The sequence below is a fragment of the Capra hircus genome, chromosome 20 (assembly GCF_001704415.2).
Source record: "Capra hircus breed San Clemente chromosome 20, ASM170441v1, whole genome shotgun sequence".
NCBI classification, from domain to species: Eukaryota; Metazoa; Chordata; class Mammalia; order Artiodactyla; family Bovidae; genus Capra; species Capra hircus.
In genome coordinates this window covers 64,312,284-64,324,736 of record NC_030827.1, presented here as the reverse complement: position 1 = coordinate 64,324,736, position 12,453 = coordinate 64,312,284, and positions in this window count along the sequence as shown.

Below are 12,453 nucleotides of genomic sequence, written 5' to 3'. Positions count from 1 at the left end.
GGTGCCAAATAGGTGGACCAAGCTCAAATTGTAATTGGTTCTAACAAACAGACCACATCATTTAACAGACATATGATCTGAGTGTCTTCTTTCCATTTTTTCCAAAGGTCAACTCTTTCCAGGTCTAAGTGGCAAGAGAACAGAGTTTACCCTACAATCCTCCAATCTGGGGCTCTGGACGTGCTTTCTATGTTCACGTGCCCCCTCCCTGGTCCCAGCAGTCCCTCCCAACCTGCCCTATCCCAACTCCTCCCACCTAGTGCCCCTCTGTTCATTCCCTCCCTCAGTTCCCTTACTGATCCCTTCCCACATTTTTCATTCTTCACCCCCACCTTCCCCTCCCTTTCATTTACTTCCCAGCCCCTGCTGTCTCCTCCCCACCTCTTCTCACTGGGATGGACGCTGCACAGGATGTTGCTCGTCTGCCAGGGTAGCAGGGACAAGACCTCACCTTCCTTCACTTCTCTTTCTTTATTCCCTGTAACCTGACCTCACCCGAAGCTCTAAAGATGGATCAGTTCAGTTCAGTTCAGTTCAGTCGCTCACTCATGTCCGACTCTTTGCGACCCCATGAATCACAGCACACCAGGCATCCCTGTCCATCACCAACTCCCAGAGTTCACTCAGACTCACATCCATCGAGTCCGTGATGCCATCCAGCCATCTCATCCTCAGTCTTCCCCTTCTTCTCCTGCCCCCAATCCCTCCCAGCATCAGAGTCTTTTCCAACGAGTCAACTCTTCACATGAGGTGGCCAAAGTACTGCAGTTTCAGCTTTAGCATCATTCCTTCCAAAGAAATCCCAGGGCTGATCTCCTTCAGAATGGACAGGTTGGATCTCCTTGCAGTCCAAGGGACTCTCAAGAGTCTTCTCCAACACCACAGTTCAAAAGCATCAATTCTTTGGCCCTCAGCCTTCTTCACAGTCCAACTCTCACATCCATACATAACCACTGGAAAAACCATAGCCTTGACTAGATGGACCTTAGTCGGCAAAGTAATGTCTCTGCTTTTCAATATGCTACCTAGGTTGGCCATAACTTTTCTTCCAAGGAGTAAGCGTCTTTTAATTTCATGGCTGCAGTCACCATCTGCAGTGATTTTGGAGCCCCCCAAAAAATAAAATCTGACACTGTTTCCACTGTTTCTCCATCTATTTCCCATGAAGTGATGGGACCAGATGCCATGATCTTCATTTTCTGAATGTTGAGCTTTAAGCCAACTTTTTCACTCTCCTCTTTACTTTCATCAAGAGGCTTTTTAGTTCCTCTTCACTTTCTGCCATAAGGGTGGTGTCATCTGCATATCTGAGGTTATTGATCTTTTTCCCGGCAATCTTGATTCCAGCTTGTGCTTCTTCCAGTCCAGTGTTTCTCATGATGTACTCTGCATATAAGTCAAATAAGCAGGGTGACAATATACAGCCTTGACGTACTCCTTTTCCTATTTGGAACCAGTCTGTTGTTCCATGTGCAGTTCTAACTGTTGCTTCCTGACCTGCATACAGATTTCTCAAAAGGCAGGTCAGGTGGTCTGGTATTCCCATCTCTTTCAGAATTTTCCTCAGTTTATTGTGATCCACACAGTCAAAGGCTTTGGCATAGTCAATAAAGCAGAAATAGATGTTTTTCTGGAACTCTCTTGGTTTTTCCGTGATCCAGCGGATGTTGGCAATTTGATCTCTGGTTCCTCTGCCTTTTCTAAAACCAGCTTGAACATCAGGAAGTTCACAGTACACGTATTGCTGAAGCCTAGCTTGGAGAATTTTGAGCATTACTTTACTAGCGTGTGAGATGAGTGCAATTGTGTGGTAGTTTGAGCATTCTTTGGCATTGCCTTTCTTTGGAATTGGAATGAAAACTGACCCTTTCCAGTCCTGTGGCCACTGCTGAGTTTTCCAAATTTGCTGGCATTTTGAGTGCAGCACTTTCACAGCATCATCTTTCAGGATTTGAAATAGCTCTACTGGAATTCCATCACCTCCACTAGTTTTGTTCATAGTGATGCTTTCTAAGGCCCACTTGACTTCACATTCCAAGATGTCTGGTTCAAGATGGATCAGGGCACCCTCAAATTCCTAACATCATATTTTCTTTGTTTCACATGCCATGACTTTAAAGAAAGAGCACCATCTCAAACCTGTGATGATGGGCCAGTCTCCATCTGCCTTTCCAACCATGGAACTCAAACTCATGACATGGGTTTGTCTTATAATCTATCCCTTCTCCCCAAAGCCCCTATTGAAGTCTGATTCAAGAATGACCAGAAACATCTCGGACACCAAGAACATCCCAGGAAGGGTTTTGCTGTTCCAACTGAAGGCCAAGAGCCCAGGGCAGCCAGCGACAACCTTGTCTACCCTCTTCAGAGGTCATGGCCCCTCATCTTTTGGGTGACAAAGCTGACACGGGAACCACACCCCTGAGTGCATAGATTCTCTCTGCACTGACACGGACTTCTGATTCCAGCTCACCTGCAGCTTCCCCTGCTGCCTAAGGGTCACTGGTCTCAATCCAGCTGGCAGCGCTGGACCTTGTTCCATCTGTTGCCACTGGTCCCCATTCCAGTGACACTGGTGTCCAGGTGCTCAACCCTTCCTGGCATTTAAGAGACAGCAGTTTCATGGAGTCTGATATATGGTGTTATCAGCATGGAAACAAATGGCTGCCTGCCTGCCGCTGGCTTGTCTGAACCTGGGAAGCCACTCACTCATTAGAGATAATAGCATAGTCAGACAGTAATTGAGGTCAGCGAGCCTCGCTCTGTCATGCCTGGACAGAGGCTCTGCCCTGCGCTTTTTCATTTTTTTTGTTTGGACTTTAGCCTAGAAGAGGTCACAGCAGTAACTGATCAGTTTGAAAAAATGCCCAATATTTTGATTTTGCGTTTGAAGGTCTGTTTTGAAGGTGGTCGTTGGGAACCATTAGCACACTCAGGGAGTTTTATGAGAGCAGCCTTAGCTGTTTGAGTAGTTTAAGCTTTTTGTTTATAAAAGGGTAAATAACATTACAGGAAAAATGTTTTTGAAAAGCAATGCTTTCTTTTCAGTTTGTCAACCAAGGAAGACCACTATTGTTCTGTTCTGGAGAGGAATGCATGTGAGCCAAGAGCACTGATACATGCGACCCCTGAAGCCAGCGAGCATGGGGCTCAGGTGCCAGGACTATCACCCACCTCTCACCTGTGGCGCACCTGTGACAATCAAGGACAGCTGTTGTCTTTTGCTTGGGGCCCATGGGTGGACACTACAAAGAGCCAGTTTGGGAATCTACACAATTAAAATTCCTACTGGATAAACTATTCCCATACCAGTGCCCCACCTGGAGATTATGTTTTATTTATTCTGTGGTTAGATCTGGACATTGGAATGATAAAAATGTCCAGCTAGAGTTATATATCCCTGATGATCATGCCAGGTGGGGATTGGGTCTCAGGAAACATTGTTCTAAAAGATTCTTTTTCTCTTCTGAGTCTTGGTCTGACGACTGATTTAAAAAAATAATAATGATAAAGCAACTCTGTTCACATATACTATCCAGGCTTCCAATCAGCTATCAATAATCACAAAGTTGTCTAGGCTTGATGGGATGTTAAATATAGAGTCCTAACACACTTTCTCTTCCTATAACTTTATGTACAGACCCAAGAATGAGTGACTTCATCAGGAACCTTGAGGCCAGATAAGGGCTGACACCTAAAGTCAGCCTCCACCAATCAATGTTTTTCAACTTGTGAACTGAAGGGGTTAAACTGTGTTATCAAGAAGTTCCCTCTCAACCTGCATTTCTACCAACAGCTTAACTGTGTCACAGGCATTAGAGATGTTTACAAACAGGTGTCTTTTCCACTTTCTTTTGCACATGTCAAGCCTGAACTTCACTTCTCTGTTCAAAAGTGAGCTGGCATTTGAGTTGTCTTGGCCATTGAAGACTGAATGGAAGCGAAATATATGACTGCAGAGAAAAACTTTAACAACTAAGGCATGATTTATCATGCTCCCATTCATGAGGGCTGGAGAAGGCAATGGCACCCTACTCCAGTACTCTTGCCTGGAAAATCCCATGGACAGAATAGCCTGGTAGGCTGCAGTCCATGAGGTCACTAAGAGTCAGACACAACTGAGTGACTTCACTTTCACTTTTCACTTTCATGCATTGGAGAAGGAAATGGCAACCCACTCCAGTATTCTTGCCTGAAGAATCCCAGGAACGAGGAAGCCTGGTGGGCTGGCATCTATGGGGTCACACAGAGTTGGACACAACTGAAGCGACTTAGCAGGAGCAGCAGCGGCAGCAGCATTCATGATGGCAACTTGAGCTGAGAGGAAGCTTTGTTAGTGTGACTATGGAATAATAATCCTGGGGCAAAACATCTTTTCCAGTCCACACTGTAAAAACCAGAGACAAACCTTAACTATTTAGACCACTGAGATGTTAGAGATATTTGTTACTGCAGCACATTTATTTTTTTCTAACTGATACAATATATCTCAACTTCTGAAAGCTTCATGAGGACTTTTCAAATTCTCACTGCCCCACTGAGAATGACTTAGTCAAATGTGCAATGATCATGTTGATCCTGATGGAGTAACCTCTCTAACTTACCAAAAAAGAGACCATTTTTAATGCATGGTAATTAGGTGTGTGCTGTCTCTTCAGTCACGTCTGACTCTGTGACCGTATGGACTGTAGCCTGCTAGGCTCTTCTATCTGTGGGATTATCCAGGCAAGAATACTGGAATGGGTTGCTGTGCCCTCCTCCAGAGATTTTCCAGACCCAGGGATCAAACCCAAGTGTCTTATGTCTCCTGCACTGGCAGGAGGGTTCTTTACCACTAGCACTGCCTGGGAAGCCCTATAAAACATGTTTATTACTTCATTTGTCAATTGCTTGGATTGGGCCAGTGTAACTTGGATAGATTAGTGTGATCCAGTGATTTCTGATTCTGAAGCTGAAAAGTTAAGAATTTTGACTGTAAGTGACAGCCACCAGTAAAGCAGCAGGAGCTTTTTTTTTTTTTTTTGCAATTTAATACTTGATGATTTGGACATCAAATGCGACAGAATTTGTAAGAGAGGCTTCAGAGGAAGTAAATTTCCCTTTTTGAGATTTAATCTGATTGTGTTTAACATTTCATACCTGAGATATTATTAGCTTACACTTGTGGCAATGAACTGGATAGATGGCATTCACCTGAGATCATATGCACAAAATTACATGAAAAATTGAAATATCAAGGTTCATGTAGCACAGCTGTTTGCTAATGAAGACATATTACTAATGGAGAAGTTTGTTTTCTAAAAGGAACTTCCACCTGAGGCTGCGAAAATACAAAAGAGATGAGTAAACTAAGATGGAGACAGAAAGAATTATTCCTAATTAAATATCAGTGATTTATTTGCCAAATCTCAGATATTGCAATGAATAAATCACTGGTTGTGAAGGTGGAATGCAGGCTCTCCTCCTGACTGTTACTGTGATGAACTAATTTGAGTTTGAAGTCTCCAATGTACTTTGCCCTGTGTTCCTGTCACTATAAAATGCATTTCCTTGTATCTTTGTTCTTCACCCATGCATTCCAACATAAGGCAGTGAAATAGAAAACAGCTCTTGAATTTTAGAATAACAACAGTAGCAGCACAAATCTGTACAGCAAAACTGTTCTCCTTCTTGTGCTGAAGATGCTGAAATGCTGTTACCGGCCAGAGTCAAAGCAGGCCCATAACTTGTCTGATAGTTGGAAGAGCGTCTCTCTTTTTCAAGACGCTCAGCAGCGTGTGCTTGCTTTGTGGAAATACATGGTATAGCTGAAGAAAAAGTCATCCATGTTGGATATTCCCAAAGCTTTCAGGAATGAATTCAACATAAAATAACAGATGGCAAGCACTGAGGCTATTAAGTTTGAGGCAATAGTGTGCAATACAGAGGGGCTGGTGGAGCCAACAAGGGGATACTGGCCAGACATGGAAGGCTGAAGTGCCAAGGTTAGTTCTCACCCCATGGACAGCTGATGGTGGGGTCTCACCCCTGTGGTGGATGACCTGATGACCCCATCCACTGAGCGGTTATTCAAACGGGAATGTGTTGGAACATTCTGATGAAGGCCTATGTTAGAGGTTTCTTGCAGACCTCAAATGACAGCTTATGTGTTGTTTTGCACGCAGAGATCTCCCGTCCAGAGACTGTAGCAGCAGAATGTAACGAGTTTTGGACACTGATGTCCACCAGTTCATCATGGGTGTTTATTGTGTGCATCAGTGCTAGAACTGAGGATATAAAAATGAACAAGGCCGACACCCTGGCTTTCAAGGTAGCAAATCTGGGTGGCCCTTGAGGTTTATATTCTTGTTTCTTTGGGGGCCTAGGTAAAGAGTAAAGAATCTGCCTGTAATGTAGGAGACTTGGGTTCCATCCCTGGGTTGGGAAGATCCCCTTGGAGAAGGGAATGGCTACCCACTCCGTATTCTTGTCTGGAGAATCCCATGGACAAAGAAGGTGGCAGGCTACAGTCCTTGGAGTCGCAAAGAGTCGGACATGACTGAGCGACTACCCGTCTCACTTTCACATCTTTGGGGGTTCAGCAGATAGGAAACTTACCAAGTCAGGGTTAATTTAACAGACAAGTAGGCTGATACCAGCCACTGCTCGCCCTTCCTAGAAAAGAAGTTCTCAACGAGGGACTGTCCATTGGTGACCGTCACACAGGTGTTCCTTTCTCCCAGATGCTAGAGGCGGATCAGCAGAAGACAGGGACACTCGACACTGGCAGGCTGGTCACCGGCTGGGGCAGGCAAGGTATGAAATGGTGAGAACTCAGGGGTCCATGTGCTCTTCTGCTTCTCAGCTCGTAAGTTTTCCTAGGAAAGCCCACTTTCTACCTGCACCAAGAACTAGTGGGACTGAACCCATGTCCCATAGAGTTACCAGAAGCTGATAACTAGTAGAAATTCTTAAACCTGTCTTAACAACAAAAGTGGGAACAGCTTGTTAAAAATCCTTTGCTCATATACTACCTTCATTGATTAAGCTTCTTTTTTTCTTTTTTTCTCTTTAATAACATACCTTCCCAGTTTCATGCAGACCAGTTGTTTTACAGGAATTGGAATCAGCTCCTGCCCCGTGTCAGACGGCTAGGTCTGGTTGGGACCACTGACCCTAAAATGAGGCCTATGCAGGTATGTGACGAATGGCTTCTTGACATCAGAGGACTCTGAAACTCTACCCTCAGGTCACACTATGCATTTCCATTTTGAACACGCACATGCATGTAACTGACATGCACCTGTACAAAACTCTGGCTACCTCCCCTTTTCCCCACCTCCAATAACCTTTCCCCAAACTGAAGATCAACATGCTTACCCCATTAACATCCCAGCCCCCTCACCTCTGGGGAGGCAGATCTGAGACCTGGCCCTCCCGTGTCCTCACGTGGTTGCACTGTAAATAAACTCTTTCTTAGCTGTGAACCTCTGTGTTCTCTGTCTTGCTGCACATCAGGCAAAGAGACTTGGTTCATTAGCAGAATCTGAAAGCAACCCCTTGGCACAGTTCAGGAGGAGAACAAACAAGTCAGCCACCAACTACGATGCTGCTAAACTGATATAATGTCATCCTTGTGATGCAGAGAAAAGAGCGTTGATTCCCTCTGAGTCTACTGGAAGGTTTCACAGAGGATGAAGACTTTAGGTTGAGCCCTAAAGACTGAGTAGGACTTGGATAGAGGCAGGGAGAAGACCTAGGGGTGCAGGCAGGAGTTCAAGGTGAAGATTCCTGAATGGCGAGAAGCCCTGTAGGACTGGGATGTCTGTGCACTCAGTGAATTGCATCTGTCCAGACAGCAGTCTGCAGTGAGGTTCTGGGTCAGTCTCAGCCTACGACAGTGACGCTTTCTACTAGGAGTGACTGGGCACTCACCTGGGCACATACTACCTGCGGCCGTCCCCACAGGTATTTCCCCGTCAGAGCCGATGTCGTGGCTGCACCAGCCCTTGTGCATCTTGCTATTACTGTAAGTTGCTTCTCAGCAACAAGCACCAAGAAAGCTTCAAATAGCAAACTTACTACTCACAAGTGCTGCAGGGTACACAGTACACCCGCAGTCACACAGTGAAGTGGAGATGGGGAGACCTCAGCTTCTGCTGTAATTTTATTGGAATCAAGGGTGGGGTGACTAGGAGTTTACAGGTTCACTCTTCATTGCTGGATTTTAAATCTACGAGTAAAAATTAAAGCACAGAGAAAGTAAATAAAGCAAGCAAGCAGGTCACACAGGGCTTCCTAAAAGGGGAATATCATAGGTGGAACATCATAGTTGACTCCCTTTTTAGTTGAACAGCAGGGAAATCAGTTGTGAATATTCATTGGAAGGACTGATGCTGAAGCTGAAACATTGGCCAGCTGATGCAAAGAACTGACTCATTTGAAAAGATCCTGATGCTGGAAAAGATTGAAGGCAGGAGGAGAAGGGGATGGCAGAGGATGAGATGGTTGGATGGCATCGATGACTCAATGGACATGAGTTTAAGTAAACTCTGGGAATTGGAGATGGACAGGGAGGCCTGGCATTGTAGCCCATGGGGTAACAGAGTCAGACACGACTGAGTGACTGAACTGAACTGAGACAACGTATTTTTTCAACATGAGTGCCTTGAAGTGGATGCCTCAGCAATCCACCTCCCCTTCAAAGCATTGCTTCTTCTAATAGTAGAGTCTTAAGCTCCTAGTATAGTACATGTATAAATTTTATTAAATATTCATTTATTTTAAAAGCTTTTTATTCATTGTTTCTCAAAATCTGGGGCTGGTATTTGATGGTAATTGACTGGTGCCACTCCCCCTCTTTTGACATGTGGATTTATGCTTTCTTCTGAAAGTTCTGGAGTTTGCATTGAATAGGGCCAAAGTTATAAGTATCTAAGGAGAAAAGATCAGTCTCTTTTAAAGTTTTAAAGAAAATACCCGTGTTCAAATGCCAACTATATAATAATAATGTGAACATTCTGTAAAGAACTGTCATTTTCTAGGGAGGCTTTCTGATATCACTTTAGCAGAATAAGTGTTGAGGACAGTGGAGGGGGGTGATTGGAAAGGTCATCCAACTGCTTCTTTATATTTTTCTCAAAAACGTGTGATGCCATTGATCAAAGGTAAAAATTTTAATTCAACTGAAATATATCTTTGAATTATTGAGCAAAGATTTTAAAGATTTGAGGTTAGATGAAAATTATAAACTTCATAATGCAACTCAATATGAAATGCTTTAGCTTTTCACAATGGAACATAAATGGGTAAAAAGGGCAGTTTTAACACTGAATTAAATGCAGAGTTAATACTTTTGTCAGTCTTATTATTCCAATTGCCTTTTTTTCTTAACATGCAGTTCAATTTAACCTTCTCAAGTAACCTTTCCTGGCAGCATGAAGAGAACTAGGGGAGCATGGCACAATGAATACCATGAGTTACTAGAGGGGAGATGACCGTCTAGAAACATATCCAGCTAAAGTTTCCTCCTAAAGGCAAAATGAAGGTTTGCTTAATCAAACAAAAATAGTGACAACTTTTTTCTTTGCAAACAGACCTTGTCTATAAACTCTGTTAAAGCAATGTCTTCAGGTTGAAGAATAGTAATACTCCATGGAAACATGTATCTACGCAAGTAATGAAGAGCACTGGAAATGATAATACGTCGGCAAATAAGGGATTTTTAAATATTTATTTTAAAGAGAGTTTGTGTTCCTGAACTCAGATTTGGCTGCTCACCTCTTGAAAGCCAGTACTTGAGAGAAGAGTGTTGGTAGGAATGGAAATATTGCCTTATTCAGGAGGCTGGCAACCTGGGAAGAAGGTGGACTCGTGTGTAAGAACCAACTCCCAAAGATTCTACTGAACCATGAGAGTTTTCAAAGGGGGAAATTAATTGCAGTTCATCATTTCAGGAGGCGTCAGAGTCTTTGTTATCTTCCAGTGTTTGCAGAGTTTCTTATGATTGGTGGTGAAGTTATAGGAAGCTGCTCCAGGACTCCTGTGCTCAGCCTGAAAAACTACCTGCCTGCCAACACAGGTTAGACATGAGAGATGCAGGTTCAATCCGTGGATTCAGAAGATCCCCTGGAGGAGGGCACGGCAACCCACTCTAGTGTTCTTGCCTGGGGAATCCCATAGACAGAGGAGCCTGGCAGGTGCTCTATCGTGTCTGACACTCCTTGCCATCCTATGGACTGTAGCCCACCAGTCTCCTTTGCCCATGGGGATTCTCCAGGCAAGAATACTGGAGTGGGTTGCAATCCCTGCTCCAGGGGATCTTTCCAACCCAGGGATCGAACCCAAGTCTCCTGCATTGCAAGAAGATTCTTTACCATCTGAGACAGTGGGGGCCACCAGGGAAGCCCTTAGTTGCAGGAAAAAAAAAAAAAAAAACCTCTAAGATAGTGTTATGTATATTCCTTGAGGAGGAACCAGGACTCTGCATTATTGGTTTACCATTGCTTCTGCTTTGTTTCTGCATTTCCTAACTTTTCTCATCAGCAACTGTTTGAATCTGCCCTTTGATAGTCAGGGAAGTTTTAGGAGGCGAAGCTTTTTTCCTAGAAACAAGAAATGAGAACATTAAAAGGATTTGTACCTTGAAGGCTCCCGTAGGGTCCTTTCTAGTTTCAATAGTCAATTCTGAAAAATTTTAAGGAACTAATTCTGAGATAAAATTTTTTATTTCAGGAGAACTTTACAGTCTTAAAAATTATTGAGAACCACAGAGAATATTGTAATATCTACCAATACTTTGTCATGTAAGAAACTAAAATAAGAACATATCTTCATTAATAAATATTTTAAATATTTGCTTATAAACTTGCTTTAAAGTAGTAATAATAAACTGTGCAAAATATATGTTTATATATAACTGAAACACTTTGTTGTATACCTGAAACTAACACAGCATTGGCAATCAAATATGTTCCACTATAAAATAAAAATTTTTTAATTAAAAAAATAAAGATTGAAGGCAGGAAAAGAGGATGACAGAGGAAGAGATGGTTGGATGGCATCACCAACTCAATGGACACGAGTCTGAGCAAGCTCCAGGAGATGGTGAAGGACAGGGTGTGCTTCAGTCCATGGGGTCGCAAAGAATCAGACAGGAAAGAGTGACTGAACAACAATGAATAAAAAAAAATAATAACTACATCTTCCAAAAGAGAAAATAATGAACAGGAAAACATTATTTTTTTATTTTTCAAATCTCTTTTATACTTAAATAAAGACAGCTAAAGTATAATATCTGCTTTTTCATTCATTTGTTGTAATTTAACACATAATACAGCAAATGGAAATTCTTTTTTCTGACAGAGTAAAAATTTAGAAAGCAAACACTGTTTCATCATCATGAAAATGATTTTAAACTCATGGGTGATCTGAAAGGATCTTATGGACCACAGGAGACCTTAGGCTGTTCTTTGAAAACCACTTGTTTAAACGAAAAATAACAACAATATGTTCTGAAGTTAATAACTTATGTAGAGGTAAAATGTGTAAAACCGCTGGCATTTAGACTGGAATGAAGGAAATGAACGTAAGGACTGCACAGCTCTCACACTCTACTTGAAATGGCATAATCTAGAAGTAGTCCGTGACAATATATGTAAGTTGTAAATCTTAGAGCAATTGTTAAAAATAAGTAAATGAACCAGATTCAGTAAATACTCCAAAATTGAAGACAAAAGTCAAGTATTAAAAATCACTCTCAAAAACAATCAGGAAAAGCAAAAAAAAAAAAAAAAAGAAAAAGAAAAAGAAACATTAATATGCAATATGTCAAGTTTAAAAATTATGAGAGTTGCAAGTTATGTTTTATTTGGGGCAAAATGAAGACTGTAGCCTTGGAGATAGTGCCTCAGATAACGCTGAGAAACTGCTCCAAAGAGGCAAGGGGGAAAGTTCAGTATATATGTGATTTCAGTGAAGGGAGAAAATATGCAAGCAAGCACATAATTTTCCAGAACGTTTCTACTAGTCTCGTGAACCTTGGCTAGTCAAAAAGAACAGTTGTCACCATAAAGGATTTTAGTGCTTTTCTAGATTTGGGGAAATATAAGAATCAGGGCTCCTAAAATCAGCTCCTGAAAAGATCTAACTATCTGAAAACCTAGCCTGTCAAATATTCGCCGAGCACAGAGTGCCTCATTTCTGCTCTCCACCCTGAACTGCTTTCAGGGGCTTTTTAAGGTCAGCAGCTGCAGCAGCATATGATTTAATCCTTGTAGAGGTAGGTGGCAAGTGCCAATTATTAGTTGACAGATACAAATAGGAAGTACATTAGTACACACAAACCTAGCAATATCAGAAGGTACATTAAAAATAAAAAGTTGACAATCAATGACACCTTCAATTATTTAAATTTCACCTTAAGAAGACAGAAAAAGAACAAATTGAATCAAAATAAGTATGAAGAAAAGTGAA